A 21,148-nucleotide genomic window follows, 5' to 3' on the forward strand; every position below is an offset into this window, starting at 1 on the left:
AAATACTATTTATTAGTAGACAAAAGTAATCCAGATCATCCAGTGTACAAAAAACACTTTCAAATGTTATGAATAGAATAGAAATGTTTGACTAGCATTATGATACCCCAACTCCCTTCTAGTTCTAATATTCTGTGAGGGTGAAGAGAAGATAGGGATAGTTAAAGGAACATAAAAAACCCCATGAAGCATCATATAGAGTGGTGTATTTATATTCTAAGAATAATCAAAACACTATTTCTTTGTTAAATGGTGCAAACAAATTTAATTTTAAAAATCCATAATCAAATGAGATGCAATAGTCTTGACTACTAAAAACATTTGAAGTCAAAAGGAAGAAGACCTCAGAAATACAATTTCATGGTTGATTTTAACACATTAATTTTGTGCTACAGAGTAACGACGTAGAGTTCTTGTGTAATACCTAACAAAACACCCGAACTGCTTTGTAAACATTCTCTGCATTCCTTGTAGCAATCTGCACGTTGGGTGACCAGGAGAAATATGGTCAATGTAGAGTATTTTTTTTTTGCCATAATTTTATTGATAAACAAATAGCAACGAGAATGTAGAGTATTTAATAGAAAAAAAGAAAAAATAAAGGCAAGGGCTGCCTTACTTACCTAGCTGTTATGGTTTGTGTCTAGTTGTCCCCTCAAAACCTCATGCAGACATTGGGGTGGCTTCTAGAGTTTGTGATTAACTCGTGATCTAATGCTGGGATTATGGGTGTGAGTGCTGCACCTGTTCTAGGGCTAATAGCCCAAATACAATAAAAGGGAGGTATATATTGTATAATGTGAGCTAACCAAACCTTTCCTTCCTTAATTTGGGATGTCAAGTATTTTGTCCTAGCAGGGAGAGAAAAGTAACTGAGATAGTAGCATAGTACTGTCACATGACAGAAGCTCAGTAAACATTTCTTGAATGAGTGACAAATATCCCAACGTGCTCCTAGACCCTGGCAAAAACTCTATTGTGCTGTCCAACATCTATAATATAACTTTCAGGTAATGCCAACAGTTGTAATTCATCTTAAATAGCATGTGTGGTAGTCTAGTTTAATTGTGGCTCATGTGATACAACTTTTTTTTTTGGTAAATTATGTGTTTATGGGGACCACAATTCTATTGTTGTGTTCTAACATTATTTTTCATCATCTCCACTAATTCTTGGCTTCCTTAGCATTTGTATTACATTTTGAACAAGGGTAGTAACTTGGATTTTTAATCCTGACATTCTTGGCAGAGAGAGAGAGAGAGAGAGAGAGAGATCTAAATGTGAAGTTGTGTCATGAATTAATGGTTTGAAACGGTCTTTTATTTAGAGGTAGGTGAATGACTTCTAATAACCCTGACTGACTTTTATATTGAGAACAGCCTCACCCTCCCCTTTGTGCAAAGGGAAGTGGTTTGCTGAGCAAACCTACACAAAAAAAGGTCAGAACTGTATTATACATTCTATGTGTGAGTCATATCCCTTGCTCCTTGCTCAAGAAGAATTATAACTTAAACAAATGATGGAATGCATGGGTCAGACACCACTGGGGCTTCTGAGATTAATGGGATGCAGTTCCAGCAATCATATGACTGGGACTGTGTGAAGCTGTGGGAGGGTAGATGAAAAAGAAAAGAAAAAAACAAAAGCACTTGCAAATAACTATGATTCTAGTCAGAATGTGGTCAGCGTTCCCACCAGAGGAAAAACACATTTCTAGTTAAAGGATAAAGAGATGTCACATGAGAAGGGCTGTGAGGACTGGAGTTCCCACTTACTAAATGCAGTTTGCCAGGCTCCAAGCCAGGCCCTGGTGATCCTGGGACGCAAGTGGCACATTTGTGCTCAGGGAGAAGCTCTCAGCCCGTCCTGAAAGGCAAGCATAAAAAGGAAAATATTCTTTAAGTAAAAGAGGAGCAAAAATCTCCAAAGCAAAGAGATTAGCACAACTAATTCTGCCTTGGGACCTTGTGAAGACTGCATACAATAATAAAAAAGGTACATTAGAGTATGCAAGAGAACCAACAGCTGACCACCCACAGTGATGCTGACACAGTGTGGAAGACTTAAGATCACTGTCTTCTTTCTCTTCAATAACTGTAAGATGTCATTTTCCACAATTTACTCAAGGGTAAACTACAGTTTAGACGTTCAATAACTTGAACAGCACCTAAGGTTGTAGAACTAGTAAGTGAAGAATAAATGGCAATTGAATTCTAGGTTCTATTGGGTGTCTTCAATTGCTCGAAAGGAAAGGACAGGAAGACAGAAGAAAGGAGTTTGGGACTGTAGGTGTAGCTCACGGGGAGAGCTCATGTTTAGCATGCAGAAGGCACGGGTTCAATCCCCAGGAAAGAAAAGGAGGGAAGAAAGAGGAGAGGGATGGAGGAAACAGGTAAGTTAGGAACTTATTCTTCTGGCTTGATCTAGGTCAGGACTCAGGACAACTGACCTCAGTTTGTGAGACAGCACACAGTGCTGTGGTTTAGATATGGCTGAATTGTGTCCCTCTAGAGGAGGTCCACATACTGGAGGTCTGGACCCCAGGTGACCCTATGAGGAGGTGACAGCGCCTTTAAGAAGGGGAAGGCTGGTCAGATAGCTCAGCAGACTAAAGTGACTGCTTAGACAGGTGCAGGGACTGGGGTTCGATCCTGGTGTGCTGTGCCGGTCCCACCCCTGGGGGCACACTGAGCCATTGACTAAGACTGAGCATGGTGGCATGCCTGTAATCCCAGCACTTGGGAGGCTGAAAACAGGAGAATCACTACGAGGCTGATCTGTGTAGTACAACCTTATAGACCCTATACTAAAATACATTTTTTAAAAAAGTGCAGTCTTGTCTTCCTACAACCCCTTGAGGGCTCAGCAGAGGGTTACAAAGAAGCATCTCTGTCCCTTCCTTTCATTCTGCTCCTAATTCAAGATATAATGACCTGTTGCTTGCTCCCACAAGCACAGCCACTGTTGCTGTCTGTACCAGGAGGTGAGTGGCCAAGAGGTGTGCCTTGTTGTTCCTGAGCTGTGCCACTTGCGCTTTCAGCCTTCAGGACAGGGAACTGCACATACCTCTCTTTTCACAAGCACCTTGTGTGAAGTGTTTATTATAGTGACAAAAAGCTAATATGCCATGTAAAGTTTCTAGACTGTGGACTGTCCTATAGTTCAGAATATAGCGGATAGATACATGTAACATATATGTATGTATATGCATCCCTTTATAGGATTATGTGATATGCCATTATACATGCATCACATACCTTTATTATTTATATATATTATTTATATGTGCATATATGTACATATCCAGTTACATATAATATATCTATATATCTATATAGATATAGATATATCCATACCTGGCTAGAGAACAGAACTGAGTATATAGATTCTAGGTGCAAGGTGTGAAACCAAGGGAAAACCTGAATAATAAACCTAGCATCCCTTTCTTTGGGTTACTTGCTTTTGGTTGACTTTATGACTCACTCATTTTTCAGGTCATGTGCCTAAGCAATATATTGTTTGTCCCTCATCACCTTTGCTGTAGATGATACATCTGTGTCATGTAGTCATAGGTGGAGCTTTTGAGAGGTGGCTGGACCTAGGCTGCGTGCGACGCTGGGGTCAGAGACGTAACGCTGGGATTGATTCTCGGTGCAGTGCTAGGGTTAAGAGTGTGAGTGCTGCCCACCCTAAGGACAAGTAGCCTGGATAAAAGGTAAAAGACAGAAAGAGGGCTGTGGTTGTCCATTGCTTGCAGTCAGTGGCTGCTGCTTCTTCACTACTTTGCTGCCTTCTCCCTACCATGAACCCTTCTCCTCTGTGATGCCCCTCTGCCATGCTACCATGCCTTGGAGCCTGGCAACTAGGAACTGAAACCTCTACACAGTGTGGGCTAAATAAACGTTTCCTCCTTTAACTTTGTTTTTTTTTTTTTTCTTTTACCATTAAAACTGAAAACATTTTTTTTTTTTCATTTAAAAAAGTATTTAGGACACATAAAACAAGGCAACATTTATTCCTTCTCATCTTCCGGGATGGGGTCTGACGGCAGCTCCTCCACAGTGGCACTGTTGCTCTCTGAGCCAGTGTTGCTGTCGCTGGTCCCCTCCTCCGCCAGGCTGTCGCCGCCCTCCTGTCCGCTCTCCTTGTCCTCGGGTGTGCACGTGCCCTCCTCGCGGTTCTGCTGGCTCTCTGCTGCCTCTTCCAGGTGTGACTCCTCTGTCTCCATCGGGAGGCTCTCCTCGTCCTTCTCCTAGGCTTTGCCGGGCGCTTGCTCCTCCTCGGGGCCCAGGCCACCCTGGCCACGCTCCGCCTGCTCTGCCACCTCCTTCTCGCGCTCCTCCTGCCGCTTGCGGGCCTGCTCCTCGGCCTGCGCAATCTCTGCCGCGATCTTCTCCATGTCCACCTCCACCTTCAGCCCACACAGCCTTTTGAGTTCGTTGTTGAATGAATCTGTGCTTTCAAGGAATTTCCTCTTCTTCTCCTGGTGCCGTTCCTCTATCTGAAGAAGTTCGGCTTCCAGTTTTCGCTGGTGAACCATGAGGGACTGGACCTGGCGCTTGAGGACCTGCATTCTAGCGGTGGTGACGACGGACCGGACGTCGGGCACCACGCTCTCGCTGAGGATTTCACTGATGAGGCGATGGTTTCTCTGGAAACGGGCGGTGGCCGTGTGCTTCATGGAAAAGCCATCATCGTAATCATCGGGGTCTTCCGCAGGCTGGATGCTCATGTAGGGCTCTCCTTTCTCCATGCGCGACTGTCTCTGCCAGCTCTCCTCCTCTAGCGCAGCCTCTGCACGGCTCTTCGCATTGATGTAAGCCAGGTACGCGGGTGAGTTGTGATAGGCCTTCATGGACTCATTGTACTCGATCTTTTCTGCCTCGTATTCATTTAAATATTCTTGTTTCTCTTCATCAGTGAGATCTCGCCACATGCCACCAATGATCTTGCCAATCTCCCACAGCTTCAGGTCGGGGTTGGAAGCCTTTACTTGGTCCCAGACCTTTCTGCTGTACCTCATGTAGCGCATCAGCGGCTTATCTGGTGGCTTTGGGGGTTTTGGAATCGTAATGCCAGAGGACGCCGTGACCCGGCTGTTGGTGCCGGGGTTCCCTCCCAGCCTGTAGTTGTTGTAGGCGAGATGACTGTATGGATTGTATCCCACAAACCCTGGTGTGCTGGGCATTTGTGTTGCAGGAGCTGGGGTGGGAGGTGGGGCATAAGATGGTCTTTTTGACATTTTGGAAGATTAAGTTCTCAGTTCCTTAAGAATGAATCTGAGACACCGCAGGCCGCCGGCGCCCACAGCCCGGCTCCGCGTCCTCCTCCTTTAACTTTGGATGTTGGGAATTCTGTCTCAACAACAGGGAAAAGAAGAAACTGTCATGGGGGTCTAACAATGGCCGCCTAGATCACTTTCCAGGAACTCAAAGCCCACTTTTCTTGAAATTCCTGGCTCTTCACTTGGGACCGAAAGTTGTCCAGGAGGTGGCATTTGCCAAGACAAGAATCAAAATTCTGCCCTTAGATTGTGTTAATGCTACCTTTTTCTGAACATCTGTCCTATGAAGACCCATGAAATTTGATTACATGTGGGCAGATCACTGATTATTTTACTGCCAATTACCTTTCCTCACATCTTAAATCACTAAACTTCCCTATTCCAGAAATACACTAACTCCTTTTCGTGGCAAGGTGCATTTGTGATTCAGCCTACCTTCTGCTGTAGGCTGCCTGTGACTAAGGTCTTTTTCTTGTCACACTGTGCACCAGACTAACAGGCCTGCCTCATAACTTCTATGTTCACTGTTACTATGCAGACATTGCTACTAGGACCAATTTATATCTATCTATTTATGGTTGTGTCTCTGTCTGGGTAATTGTATTCTTCCCATACTCATCTCTCTATAAATATGGTAAGTGCTTATACTATAGCAGACTATGAATTAAACTACTACCTCCACTCCTAGCCAGCACTGCTGGGTGCAGCCTAGACTTCTCCCTATTCACATTTGTAACTCACTTTCTCAACAGTGAAAATAGTGACTCCTGTTATCCTGTTTGCCTGCACACTTGCTTAATCCTAAAATACAAAGAAAGCTTCAGAATTACTAAATCACACCACTGTGAAAAACTATATTGTCTAAGTTAAATATTAGTTTATAATTTTTAGATACATTAAATATGACTTACACGATGAAACACATAACTCACCCATGTTCAGTGTGACAGCTTCTGACAACTCTTGTATACTACTTTTAACTGAACATGAGCAATTCCATAAAAAAAATATATATATATATTTTTTTCCAGTACCAGGGATTGAACTCAGGACCCTGAGCTTACCAGGCAAGGGCTTATTCTACTGTCCTATCTCCCCAGCCCCCATAAAAATATTGATTTTTAGACTAATAATTGTTCTATAGTAATAATATACTCTAACTGACTTTTACCATTTCTTATAATCAGATAATTAGTTTTTAATTAAAAGCAGTATTGCCATAAATATCACAGAAACATTATTTTTAAGAAGACTATAATATAATATCATTATGCAAGCTATAGTTTTACAATCATTTCTTTACCAAAAGATATATTCTGTTGAATTAATTAATACAATTTTCAAGAGATTAAGATATTCCTGTCTTTATTCCTATAGCTAAATTACTTCTGGCCCAGGTACTAATTTCCTAGTAGCAGTACAACAAATTACTGCATGCTAGATGGCTTAAAACACTAGAAATTTGTTCACTCGCAGTTCAGGACTGCAGAAGTCTGAAATCAAGTTGTCAGTGCAGTTACTTCCATCGGAGGGGACTGAGGAAGGCAGAGCCACCTCCCCGCTGCTCCCGCCTGTCTCCTAGCATCTTGTTGCTGGTCGTCCTTGGTGTTCCTTGACTTACAATGGCATCACTGCAATGCCTAGCTCTGCCATTACGTGCCTTTCTTCTTTATGTTTGTGCTTATAAGAACACCAAGTCACTGGATTCAGGGCTCACTGTCATCCAGTATTTTGGATTTTAATTTAACTAGTTATATCTGCACAGACCTTATTTCTAAATGTCACAGGCTGAGGTTATTCAACCTAGAATGAAGCACTCGCTTTACAACTCTGTAACTCCTTCTCTGAAGTCTTGGAACCACATTAGCTTAGATTGGAAATTGGAGGGTCAGCCAGATAGCTCAATAGACTAAAGCACCTGCTTAGGCAGGTGCAGGGACCAAGAGTTGATCCCCAGCGTGCCATGCTGGTCCCACCCTCAGGGCACATTGAGACCACAATTGAGACTGGGCATGGTGGCATGCACCTGTAATCCCAGTACTTGGGTTGCTGAAAACAGGAGGATCACTACAAGTCCAAGCTGTGTAGTGAGACCCTGTAGGCCTTGTGCTAAAAATACATTTTAAAAAATGGAATTTGGATTTTTAAAAGGAAAATCATATATACACTATCCATTACAGGAAATTCTGACAAAATCTGGGGCAACACTCCATAATCAGGGTCATTATGGTTGCTAGGTGAAATATATGAATATTCATACCAAGCAAGATGAGGCAAACAGTTTTATTTTTAAAATGACATCAATAATTTTCTTTCATTTTACAACTAAGCTTGCTGCCAAATAAAAGTAAAACAATTTTTAATTTCCAGAGTTTTGAGGGCCAGGGATATAGCTCAGTGGCATAAGTGCCTGCCTGGCAAGTGTAAGGTTCTGAGTTCTATCCCTGGTACCAATAAACAAATAAATAACAGAGTTTTGGGTTTTGGCACTGCAAGCTTTGTGGTTCTGTATGTGGGTCATCTTCAGGTGCTTATGTTAAAAACCAAATCAAAATGTACCATGTATGAAGTCGTAAGGCAAATATCCCAGCTAACGCCAACCTATGGGTACAGGTGTGATCACATCATTACTCACCACTATTCACCTGATTTTCCCCAGCTCCAAAGTCATTCCTACTCAGTACAATTTGCAGTACTTTCCAAAGTTCTCTAATTCTGAAGTACTTCTCAAAATTCTCAGGATAGGCAGATCTTATGTTAGGCCACAAAGCCACCTTAGACACTTACTGGTACAGCTAATTCATTCAGGAAGCTTCAACTGAGAGGAGTATGTAGAGGGCCTCCTCTGAGATGACACCTGCTTCTTAAACTGTGGCTGTCCTATGTCCAGCCCCCATGCCCATCACTGTCATCTCTCCTGTGCCCTCAGGACCAGTCTCTGGCAATGCACACCAACCAATGATGGATTTTTGAAATTAAAAGGAAAAGTGTGAGCCATCCATGGGATAAGCTGAGTTAGACGTTGCCCATGTGTCGTTACCACAGTATGAGATCTTTCAGGTGAGTCATAAATTATAGTCATGGTACAGGGTGAATTGTTTAGTGAGAAGATACTTCTCAAATAATAATGGTGCTATATCTCAATAAACCTACCATTAATCAAAAATACGAAAAGCCAATAAAGCATATTGTCCATGGAAATAATAAATAGGAAGAGAGTCTCCAAGGATTAGTAAGTTTATTTGGGAACACTGGAAGCTTACAGTGAGAATAATCATGAAAGAGTAATGAGTGTGTTCAAGGACACTGAGTCAAGGGGAAATTCTTAAAGGTCAAATGAGAGAGATTCTGTGAGGTGTTTTGAATCAACTATCCTTAGCTAAAATAATCAATAACATCAACATTATCTAATTTTGGACAGAGGATGGTGGGCAGACATTTTTGCAGAAATATTTTCTAAAGTTGCAATGGCCTCTGTGTAAGGTTATTATACTGGCAGATTCCTTTATGATAACTCTTGCTTTGTTTCTGTTTTTTAGGTCATGATACAAGTGACTCCATCTGGATTCTGACAGATTTGCATTTTAATACACCCAATTTACCAAACATCGTATCTCAGCCTAGTCTATTTTATTTCCATAATTTTATTGAGAAACAAATAGCAATGAGACAGTTTCAAATCAAATTGGTAGGACAGTTTCAATAATTAACACATTGCATACATTCTTCCTAGTGGTTCATTTCTGTACAAGATGTGGACATGATATCCTCTTTACAAACACTATTAGAACAAATCACTCTATTCATTAAGAGAATGTAACTATATATCTATCCTAACCACTTTGAATACACAGATACAAAATGGACATTCATCGGTATCCCCTTTTTTTGTTAAGTTCCGTTATTTGAATACTATAGGTGTGTTAACTCAGCAAAATATTCTAAAAGAGTCCAGTAGTCCATAATAGTATTGGGTCTTCCACTTCATTGGCAATGTCAGAAATTGTTGACCTGAGTCCCCTATAGCTCAACATAACAGCATGGCTTTACTTATATTTCGTTTTTATACTTTTCTGCTGAATGCTTAAGCCCAAGGGAAAGCAGGACCTATGCAACAAAAGTTGTAGCTTTTGGGTTTGATAAGGTCACTGAAATCCCCTCAGGATTTATCCTGAGATCCTGTACCTCAGACTGTAGAACCTTTGTCAGTGTCAGCCATGTGGATGAGTCACAGCCATTGCTTGGCCATTGTGCTCTCTGTGAAAGCCTGAGAGAATGTTTTCTCTCCATGTGACTCTCCTTAGGCACACTCTACAGCATCAATCACATATTTCCTCTTTGGCCCTATAATCTCCTTGATCAGAAAATTTGGGACACTACTGAGTTACATGACGTTACAGTACAAGTTCTCATATGTCCTGAGTCTTAATTGACCTTGAAAGGCTAGGGCCAAAATGTTGGCTTTCCTTGAGGCCCTCCTTTTTCTCTAATTTTGGTCTGTAAACTTAGGTTGTTAACCCTCCAGAAGAGAAGCTTATTGTTATTACCATATAACCTAGGCTGTTAAGCTTAACCTCACTATCTGTCTGAATATCAAACATCTTAGGCATAACATGGAACAGGTATTTTTCATCAAGCATTGATATGCTGAACTTTAAGTCCCTACAGAATGTGATAAAAAACATTTAAAAATTAGAATATATTTTAAAAGCCTAGTCTATTTTAAATATACTCATAACTCTTGCATTGGTCTGCGCTAGGGAAAAATCATTTTTCATAAAGAATATTTCACAAACAACAGGATGATTAGTATGGGTATGTTTTCATACTATCATAAAGTCAAAAAAGATAAGTTGAACTATTGTTATGTCATACATCTGTATTAGTTTCTTATCACTGCTGTAACAAAATTACCAACAAAGTTTATCTTACAGCTATAGAGATTAAATGTTTGGAATGGGTCTCAGAGCAGAAATTCAGTAGTATGTGAGAGGATCCTGCACCTTTGCCTATCTGCCTTTTAGAGGCTCCAGCTTTCTGTGGCTCAGAGCTTCTTCCTCTGTCTTCAAAGAACATCACTCCAGCCTCTACTTCCATTATCATGTCTACTCTCTCTTAGACCTTGATGCCTCCCTCTTATGAAGACCCTTGTGATTTCCTTGGGCTCCCCTTGGATAACCCAGGCTTAATTTTCCTGAACCAACAGCCTTAGTTTAGCCAACTCTGCAAAATCCCTTTTGTTGTGTGAGATGACATGCACAGATACTCAGGATTGATATGTGGACTTCTTTGGAGAGTCATGATGCTGCCTACCCATGCCAAACCTAGAACCATCTCCCATGCCTAACGCTAGTTCCCTTTAAGTCCCACAAAACAGATGCTTCCTTGGGAACCAAGAACACTTCCTGAAGCCTCACCTGCACTCCCTCCCCTATACCCTGCATGGACCCCAATTTATAACAAATATTCTGTTGAATACAGAAAGGAAAACAACATAACTGACCGGTCAAATCTTTGCAAACTTTTTTAAGATTCTTCAAGTTTCTCTTGGGCTCATGTTTGTTGAAATGAAAGAGGACCCTTGATTCTCTTAAACAACACAGAATAACAACTTTCAATTGTCAAACACTTTCTGATTTCCTATCAACACACAAAAGCCTAATTAAGTACATAGGACAAGAGTCTTAGTCAATTCTTACAGTTAAGGAAACTGAGAATGGAACAGTATACCTCTTGACCAATGTTGCATTATTGCCAATCCATTATTGCAAGACAAAGGAAAAAAGAATCCTCTTAAAAAGTGTCAAATTATGCAAGTATAAAACAAATTATAGATTTTGTATATTAATTATAAGCTAGAGTAAAATTGTCATGTGAATGTGCATATGTTAGCATTGTATTTGTGACACAGGACAACCTTAAGACAACTGAGAAACTGGAGAAATGTGATTTCAGGGCCCTCTTGTGTGCTGCTCTGTCTTGCTTTCGCCTTCTAGTCTCCAGACCTTTCTCTACACCCAGAGCCTTGCCATAATCTTGCCCTTTAGTTACTAAGAATCCCTCGAAAATAGCTCTGTCAAATAGGAATATGCTGTGAACCATGTATGTAATTTTAATTTTTCTGGTCCTACATCTTAAAAACTGAAAAGAAACAGGTAAAATTCATTTTAATAATACGTTCTATTTAACCCAATGCATCCAAAATATTGTCAAGTTGACATGTAATCAGTATGAAAAATTGCTTGTGAAATAGTTTCATATTCATTTCATCCTAAATCTCTCTCCAAAATCCACTATATATTTTATATTTAGACACATGTCAATTTGAACTAGCTGCATTTCAAATATTTAATAACTGCATGTGGCTAACATTTAACACATGAATTATTATAATTGAAAAACCAAAAGTTTTTCAACTTAGTTTCTATTGTACTTTTTTCATCTTCTCAGTTTAAAATTAAAGTCTTTTTTGTAATAAAACATGTATGCGTGATTCTAACAAAAGTGCTTATTCAATAAATGTGTATTTTAAATCTTTTTTCAGAAAAGAATTTGTATTCTGGTTTAGTTTCTTTCTTGGTTGGACCCATTTCCCAAATTTTGCAGTCAAAAATTTGTAGAATAGATAGAGATATTTAACTAGGAAGCAAAGCAGAACTTAATCACATATTGAGTTGAATTACATAAGAGTTAGTATTTCATGGGGGGAAAAAAGGCAAAGAAGAACATGGACTTGGAAAACATGCTCATTGGAATAAGCGAGTCTCAGAAGGGTGAATACTACATGGTTCCACTTCTATTAGATATCTGAAGCAGTCAAAGAACTAGACAGTAGGATGAATGGTGATTGCCTGGGCTGGGAGAAAGGTGAGATTGGGGAGTTCCAGTTCCATATGTATAGTTTTGGTTATGCAAGATGAGAAAGTTGTAGCGATATCCTGTACAACATTGTATTTATAGTGTGTAATAACATATATTATGCTTGCATATTTTAAAGGTACCTTGTGAAAGTTTCTTTTTAAATTTTGGAGAAAGAAAAAAAAGATGAGTCAGGTAGTAGGGATAAAAGAAGAGGTTAGGAGTTTGATGTGTGAGAAACTCCACAATAATCTCAAGGTATAAGGGAGAACTGGGAGGTAGAAGAAGTAATTTTTTAGAAGCACAGGTCTGATATTCTAGACAAATGTTAATTAAAAATAAAATTTATTTATTTATTTATTTATTTATTTATTTATTTATCAGAACTGGGGATTGAACTCAGGACCTTGCACTTGCCAGGCAAGTGCTTATTCTACTGAGCTATCTCCCCAGCCCTCAAAATCATTTTTTAAAATTGGAGGCAGCTCTTGTTTCTTTTTAAAATGTGACTATTGGTAAAATAAGCAATGAGTTATTAAGTTCCACAAATTATGTCCTATTTGGAATTAGCATGATATAATTTAGGTGGGGAGGGGTAGTGCAAGATCCAAATCAAAGAGTATATGCCATCAATGCCCCTCCTTCTTGCTATATGCTGTAAATGCCTCTGTCCTTACTTGCTGTGGGAAATTAAGTACTCGCCTTATTTCTTTAACCATAAGCTCTGTGTGTACGGGGAGGAGATAGCCATCTCATCTAGCACATAAGGCTGTTAAAGAGTACTTGCTATAAAAAAATTATATGTATGCCAGCACCTATGGAGAGTCTAACACATACTAGCTGTATGATAGTTATGATTTCTTTTAGAATGAACCCATACCAGAGAACTCGTTTGGGCTGCAAGATTCTAAATGTCGGACATCATTCTACTTCTCCAAGAAAGGGACTACATAACTGCTTTCTAAAAAAGGTAAGAGACGGCTCCAATGTTCTAAAATTCAGTCTCACTGTGCAGTTCAACCCCCTCAAGTGTTTCTAGTTTAAAAGTTCCTCTGTGCAAATTAAAATTCCCATGAGTTACAATTTATTTACCCATCAGCTTGGAAAGATCAGAAAGACTAGTAATATATTGCAGCCAACAGTGTGGAAAGACACAATCTTCAGATTGCTGAAAGCAATGCAAAACAGTTCAACTGGGTAGGTAACTTGAGGAGATCCATCAGAATTTTAAATCTACACATCCTTTGAACAAGAAGTTTACTTCTAGCAATTTACCTTCAAATATACTCCCACATGTTGAGATGCTATGTGTATAAGATATTTATTTCAGCATTAATTTTAATACCCAAATCTCACAAGCAACAAATATATGAGTCAAAATGAAACTGGTCATATAATATATATATATATATATATATATATATATATATATATATATTATATTGCTTAAAGAAAATCAAGATGCTGTGTATGAGTACTAAGTTACCATTTTTTAGAGGACAGGGGACATAAAATACTTGTAAATATATTTTTAAAAAGTGTGTAGATCGTGTCTTAAATGATATAGCAGAAATAGAAAAACTGAGCAGGGTAGCATAGGGAGCACACAGTTTACTTTTTGCTCACCCTCTTTTTTTGATTGTTGTACCTTGTGTTTGATTACCTATTAAAATCGATAACATTTTTAAGAAAGAACACACAATGTAGAACATAATTTGAGTCAGAGGTCTGGCTTCCAGTTGCTGGTTACTCCTTCAATGATCTCAAACAAGTGACTCTTCCTATCTGAGTTTCCATTTCTTTGGCCAACTAGGGGGATAATACAATCTGTTGGGGAGGATGCTTGACATGTTGAATAGGGCTTACATATAGTAGTACATGTCTCTGTATTTGAATGTCTAAGAAAAAAAAGCACTGAAGAACCTTGCTGTCCTCAGATTGGGGCATTACCTGAATTGGAACTTGTGTCTTATATTTTGTGTTCTGTCACCAAGGGTCTTGAAAGTTTATAAGCAAAATGTTATTGCAGTGGTTCTGCACTTTGCTATATATTAAGCTCAAGTGAAGAGCTCTTTCTTTCTTCCTTCCTTCCTTCCTTCCCTCCCTCCCTCCCTCCCTCCTCTCTCTCTCTCTCTCTCTCTCTCTCTCTCTCTCTCTCTCTCTCTCTCTTCAATACTGGGAATGGAATTCAGGGAATACTGAACTACATTAGTGTCCCTCCCCCCATATTCTTTTTAAATTTTGAGACAGGAGCTCACTAAGTTGCTTAGGCTGACCTGAAACTTCCAGTCCTTCTGCCTCATCCTTTTGAGTAGCTGGGATTGTAGGTGTGAACCATGACACCCAGCTACTGGGGAGTTTCTAAGAAATTTTGTGCCCTACTACTCAGATTGATGAGTATACGGTATGGCTGCTCCCTCCAGTCATCTGCACACACCCCCCAGGCTCAGGGCCATGAGTACAGTGGAAGGAGTTTGGGAAAACAGGTTCATATTCTATTCTCACACAAGCTGTGTAGCTTTAGGCAATTATTTATGTTTCTGGGCCCTAGTGCCCTCATCATTGTAAGCAGCAGGTAAAAAGAGCCCATCACTTGCTATAATCTCTGGAGTAACTTATGGTTTGGGTGTCCTGGGATTCTCCTTCATGCCAGCTACTGACACCCTTGAAGAACCCACCACCACCATCACCCAGAGCAGTTGGGGCCCGAAAAGGCCCGAGATTGTGTGCTAGTGGTATAAAAGGATGGGTGCCCTAAGTTTCACACCCTGTGTCTGAGAGGGGGGCTTTGAGGAACAGTGGCAGAAGCTATGAGCCATTTTGGCAACAGATGGAAATTTGCATTTCAATTCACCTGAACCTGATTGTGTCTAGAATTCTTAATAGCTGGGTAACCTTATTAAATGCCATCATGGATCAATCTCCCCCTGTCTATTCTTAGTTAATGATCCCATCTGTAAAACTCTGGCTCTGAAACGGAATTGTTTAAAAATACAATTGCATCCACTCATTCATTCATTTATTTCATACTTCATATCTAAATATATATACTATGCACTTAGAATTTTACAGCTACGTGTGTGCATGCTCACGAGAAACTATAGGTGTGAATAACATGTTTTACTTATCAGGTAGTAAGAAAATGTTGATATTTATTCAGCTACTGGTCCTCCTCGGGAGAACCACTGCTTTGGGCCATATAAAACCTTCCAGATGTGAGAGGGATTAAAGCAAAGAAGCCTGCAGCTCTTACAACCAACCTGGGAATTTAAACAGTATCCTTGAGTTCTTTATCTCTTCACCTCCCCCTAACTCTTCCCTGTGCTTTTGGCTTGATCTTCTGCTACAGCAGAGAGCTTCTCACAGTGGCTTCACGCAGCTGGCACTTACTTCAGCCACCCAGCTTGCACCTTAGAGGAAGAACCTTCCTCTTTCCCCAGAGCTCCTAGAAACAAGGCTCCCATTTGGTCATGTGCCTACCCCTGAACCAATGAGAATGACCCAAGGAGATGGTCTCATCTGATTGGCCCGGTTGGCAGGCAGGGGCGAGCCAAGCCCCACCCAGAGAATGTGGGAAGACTGAACCAGAAAGCTGTGTGTCATTTACTAGCTAATGAGGTAGAGGAGGCTGGTTAGTAAAATAGGAGCTTTGATAAGGAGACCAGACTGAGTAGGTTAGGAGGAATTGAAAAGGTGAAATCCTGGAACTGGAAACTGATCTCAGAGCTGAATGAAGAGATCATTGTTTTTCTGTGATAGCTTTCAGTATCACATACTTTAAATTCAGTGGGTAGTATCTGAGGGTGCCCAGAGCAAACTTGTGGACAACAACAGTGCTCCCGGTGCTGCACAAAGCAGTCTTTCTCAAACCAGACTGATTCTGTTCCCTCTTTTGCTTTAGACCCTGAGTCCTGTCCACTACTTGCCTTAGCCTGGCCACTGTTGGTGGCTTCTCAAATTTTTTTTTTTCTGTCCAGTGTATTTGGAGGAAGTAACACAGTTCAATCTATAAAGTGGTTATGATTATCTCAGTGAGTTGGATAGCAAAGGGGATGGGATTCTGCAAGGCAAAAGGAATGACACAGGCTGCCCTGGCTGGGCATAAACATACTGAGGAGAGAAAAAGAAAATTATATATATATATATATATATATATATATATATATATTAAAGCCTCATGGATGATTTGCTACATCTAGTTAAGAAGGTGTTCCTCCTTCTCCCTTGCTCTGCACACAGAATGTTAACCCTGTGTGTCATCCAGTAAGACATTCACATTTACTCATGGTAAGCCACAACCAGGCAGCTGCTCGTAACATAGCTGAAATCTCAGAGCTTCCAACACACCCTGTGAGGACACCTGCAGGCATGATGCTTAGTCCTTATGCTGTGCCCAGCCTCTGCCCCCTGAAGTCCTCTTCTGGGCATTAGCTCTGCAGGCAGTAGCAATAAGCTGCGCACAGAGAGCTGTACAGACAAAGGTTGTCATCAAGGAACTGCATTCGTATTGAAAAGATGAAACAAATTAAATTCATAGGGAGCGTGTGATGAGAGTTGCTCTGCTCCTAGCAAGTCACCTAATCTATGTAATTCTCCAGAAGTAGGTATTATTTATATTATTTTATTTTATGAATTTATTGTTTCACAATTTGGAATTCAAAGCACATTGTAGCATTTGGTTTTCAAATGTAATCATTAAAAGCTTCTAATAACAAGAAGTTATTTATAGCAAGATTAGTTCAAAAATAAAGAGATCATATGATAACCAATTATAAAAACTATGGATTAAAAAGAATTTAAAATATATGGAAATGTTACCAACAACTGTCCAAGGGTGATGATTTACTTTCTTCTCTCTCATTTTCCATAGTTTCTAGGCTATCTATAATGGGCCAGCCAGATATCTCAGTGGATTAAAGCACCTCTTAGGCAGATGCAGGGACTGGGGTCCGATTCCCAGTGTGTTGTGCCTGTCCTGCCACTGGGGTGTGCTGAAATGGTGATTGAGACTGGGTGTGGCAGTGCACGCCTATAATCCCAGCTCTTGGGAGGCTGAAAACAGGAGGATCACTACGAGTCAGATCTGTGTAGTGAGACCCTGTAGACCCCGTACTAAATACATAAAAAAGAAACTATAATGAGCATGATTGATTTTTAATATTAGTAAAATAAAACAACTTGATTAAAAGTTACTTTCATATACACAATGAACTATTACAGTGGAGATCCTTTTTTTTTTAACTTTATGCAAAGCTTTATTCCAAATAGCTCAGTGGATTAAAGCACCTGCAAGCAAGCTCAGAGGTTGGGGGTTTGATCCCTGGGCCTGCCATGCTGGCCCCCACCCCCAGGCATTTTGAAGATAGCAGTTGAGACTGGGTGTGGTGGCGCGCCCCTCTAATCCCAGCTCTTGGGAGGCTGTAAACAGAGGGATCACTATGAGTTCAATCTAGTAGTGAGACCATGAACACCCTGTAGACCCTTCCTTAAAATACAAAGCTTTATTCCAGAGGGGCTCAGTCCTTCTTGGCAGCTGATTCCTCCTGGCAGCCAGCACATTGCTCAGCTCCTTGTGCTGATGTGTGTCCCCTCCCTTTTCTTGATGAACTTGTCCCCTCCCTTTTCTTGATGAACTTGAGGGCACACTTGTCCTTGGAGACCTTGAGCAGCTCCATGGCCCTCTCCTTCTAGGGGACGAAGCCGCACACCTCCCGGATCACGTCCCGCATGAACTTGGTGTGTTTGGCAGGGCCTTGTGGCCTTTGTTGAGGCCCACAGCCATGGGATAACAGAGGCCCATGGCTACTGTTCTTCGATGATTGCTGTCTACAGTGGATATCTCTTCATGAGTGGAGTTGTAACTTTTGGTCTTTGTAGTTTATTTTCCAGTAATAAATATTTATTGTTTTTGAAGAAATCAATAAATAGTAAGAACACATTTTAATGCCATTTTGTATACATAAATCTAATAATTCACTCAAAACAGTTTGATTTCCTCCTTTGCTGCCCAGCTCTTTGTAACTTAAAATAATAGACCACTATCTGTTTTGGCCTCATAGAAAATCCTCCCTTGCAGCATTTAAAGCCACAAAGAGCAGGAAGTCACATTCACTGAGCTGTGCATTAGCAAAATTCATGAAGGCAGGAGTCATGTGAGCAGTATCCTCCAAGCCAGAACAATGCACATAACCTCCATCTGCAGGAAGGTTTTAGCAGTGTGTCATAAATGTGGTCTTGTGCAGCTGAGGACAAAAGAAACTGTTAGGTCCTTTGAAAGAAAAGGGAATCTATAGGTCCTTTCATAACTCACCATAGAGGGTCCACAAACAATTTCAGGAATAAAAATTGCCATGACAGAGACCCACCCCCAGCCAGGGAGGTGTAGTTCTGATGTCCCAGGAAAGAAGGCAAATCCTGGAACCCTACAGCACTGTTGTTCACACCATTAAGAATAAGTAGATCAATCTCTGACAAAACAAAACAAAAAGGGGACATAAATAAAGCACCATTGTGTAGTGAAAAAAAATGCATATACAAGATCGTTAGATAGATGTACAGCTACTTTCTCTTAGTTCAATGGGAAGAAAAGTTTGTACTAGTAGTGTTTAGATAAGATATCACATCTGCATCTTCTCTGAATAACCAGTATGAAGACAACAATATGCAATGTATTAATTATTATAACTGTCCCACTAATCTGTTCTGAAACTGTTTCATTGCTATTTTATCTTTTTCTCATTAAAATGAATAAAAATTTAAAAATAAATAAGTAAAGTAGCAATACATAAAAAAAGAAATAAGTAGATCATGAGAAAGAGAAGGAAGTGGGGAGGTGGAGAGGGGGAGGAGGGGGCGGGGAGGAAAGAAGAGAAGCGAGATCTTTTACTTCTCTCCTTCCTCAATTTGCCCATCTTCTGAATCCCATTTCTGGCTATCTCCTGCCTGAATTACTGACATATCCACCTTGCTTGTTTCAATCCAGTCTTTAACATTTTCTTAAAAAAAAATCCAAAGTGATTATTGAAAAAAATGAATAAGAACATTGTATTTCCTTTTGAAACCATTGAAAACTGTTCCATTCCATGGCAAACAAAATATGCCTTCCTCTTTATCACCTAGAAAATTTCACTAGGTCCGAGCCACCTTCCGCACCCCTTACCCCCCCACCTTGCCCTCACCAGCTTCCCTGACGTCACTTTAAACTCCTCTCCCCACCTCAAGTCCACCAAACCTTTTCCCATTTCCAGGCTTTCAAACTAGCCATGGGCTCTGCCTAGAAGAACTCTGTTTTCTCTTCATGGTTGAAATGAATGTCAGCTCCTCTTAAAATCCGGTCTGACTTCTTTCCCCTCCCAACCCTGCCTCTTGTATTTGTTAACATCACACTCAATCATTTCCTTTATAGCACTTGTCATACTTGATAACCATGTGTTTGTATCCTTGTTACCTCTTTACATCTGCCATCTAAATTAGAAGACAGTTTTTGGTTATTCACATTTGTATTATTTCCCAATAGACTTTGGAATAGTTCCTGGGATTTAATAGATGCTCAAAACAAAAGTCCTTATTAAATGAATGCATGAACTCAGTTCTACTATTTTTTCCTTGTATGTCCTTGCATAGGTTACTTAATCTGCTTAGACTTGGTTTTGTCATCTGTACAAGAGGAGTACTAAGTCCCTGTCTATGGATAAGTACTTATATACTGTCTAGCACAGGAAATGTTGCGGAGTAGACCGTAGACCCTCCTGAAACAATGCTGTTGTGATGAAGATTATTATGGGCGGACCACTAATAAACACTTCCCATTTGTACCCTGTGAACTCATAGGCCAAGTGTGATCTTCTAATTGGTGATCTTATAAACAAGCAGCAGAATGCCAGGCACGTAACAGATGCTTGGTAAATGTCTGATCAGTGAGTCAGTTGTCAGCTGGAAACTTTAAATCTAACTTTTAAAAAGTTCACAATGCACATTGTTTATCATTTTTAAAATTGAAAATAAAATTTAAATGTCAGTCTACAAGAGAGTAGGTAAATAAGTCAAGTACATAGAATTATGCCTTTATAAATTAGGGTATGAAAACTATTCCTTTGTGATATCTCTAGATGAAATTGCCAAGTCACAAGGAAAAGAAAGCTAGACAGTGACAGTGACTATGGCTTGAGTCTTGTAGGCTTGAAGCTGGTTGCCATGGTGGTGCTGAGCTGGGAGAGCCTTTCAGAGGTGGATGCAGGAGTAGACTACACAGTCACTGGGCCACCACAGTGCCTGTCTCCAGGGCTGAATTAATTCTCACAAGAGCGGTTTTTAGTGAATTCTCTCTCTCTCTCTCTCTCTCTCTCTCTCTCTCTCTCTCTCTCTCTCTCTCCCTCCCTCCCTCCCTCTGCCCCTCCCTCCCTCCCTCCCTCCCTCCCTCCAGCTCTTGATGTAAGACCCCTCCCACATGTGCTCCCAGCACCACGTGCCTCTTGCTCCTCTCCCAGGTCTTGGCCCTGTTGTTAAGTGACTACTTGATATTGGGTAGGTCTCTGCCTCTTTTGGCACCTTTTTCTCAGAAAGTGGAAGGTTCAGACTAGATGATGCATACAATTCTGCCAATTCCTGAGATTATCACTTCATCCTCTATTCATATTCCTCTTTATCAGCTATCACTTCCTAACAACAGTGCTTTATCTGCCTTGGCTAATACCATGAGATAAGCACCAATACCTTATCTGGTGGTGAAAGAATCCGAATAAGATCTATAAATGCTATAGATGAGATATTACTATAGCATCCTAATTCTTCGTAACCCAAAATATAGAGCACAAGCTCAAATGTCTGTGTATTATTCTCTCAAATTCAAAAATCTCAAAGTTTTCAAGATTTACACTGTACAGAATAGCAATTGCCAATTCTTGCTGAAGACTTTATATGATAATCTTGCTATTCTAATGTAGTTAACAATTACCAGCTATCCACACCATAACCTGAAATTTCAGCAGCATAAAATGGTGCAGGTAG

At 40.3% G+C, this 21,148-nt stretch overlaps 1 pseudogene; it reads right to left on the reverse strand.

Annotated features, from left to right (window-relative positions):
- Nucleotides 1-4,012: 4,012 nt before the first annotated feature.
- Nucleotides 4,013-5,320, reverse strand: LOC101591154 (annotated as a pseudogene).
- Nucleotides 5,321-21,148: the final 15,828 nt, after the last annotated feature.

Source organism: Octodon degus, unplaced genomic scaffold (genome assembly GCF_000260255.1).
Source record: "Octodon degus isolate 3935 unplaced genomic scaffold, OctDeg1.0 scaffold00094, whole genome shotgun sequence".
NCBI classification, from domain to species: Eukaryota; Metazoa; Chordata; class Mammalia; order Rodentia; family Octodontidae; genus Octodon; species Octodon degus.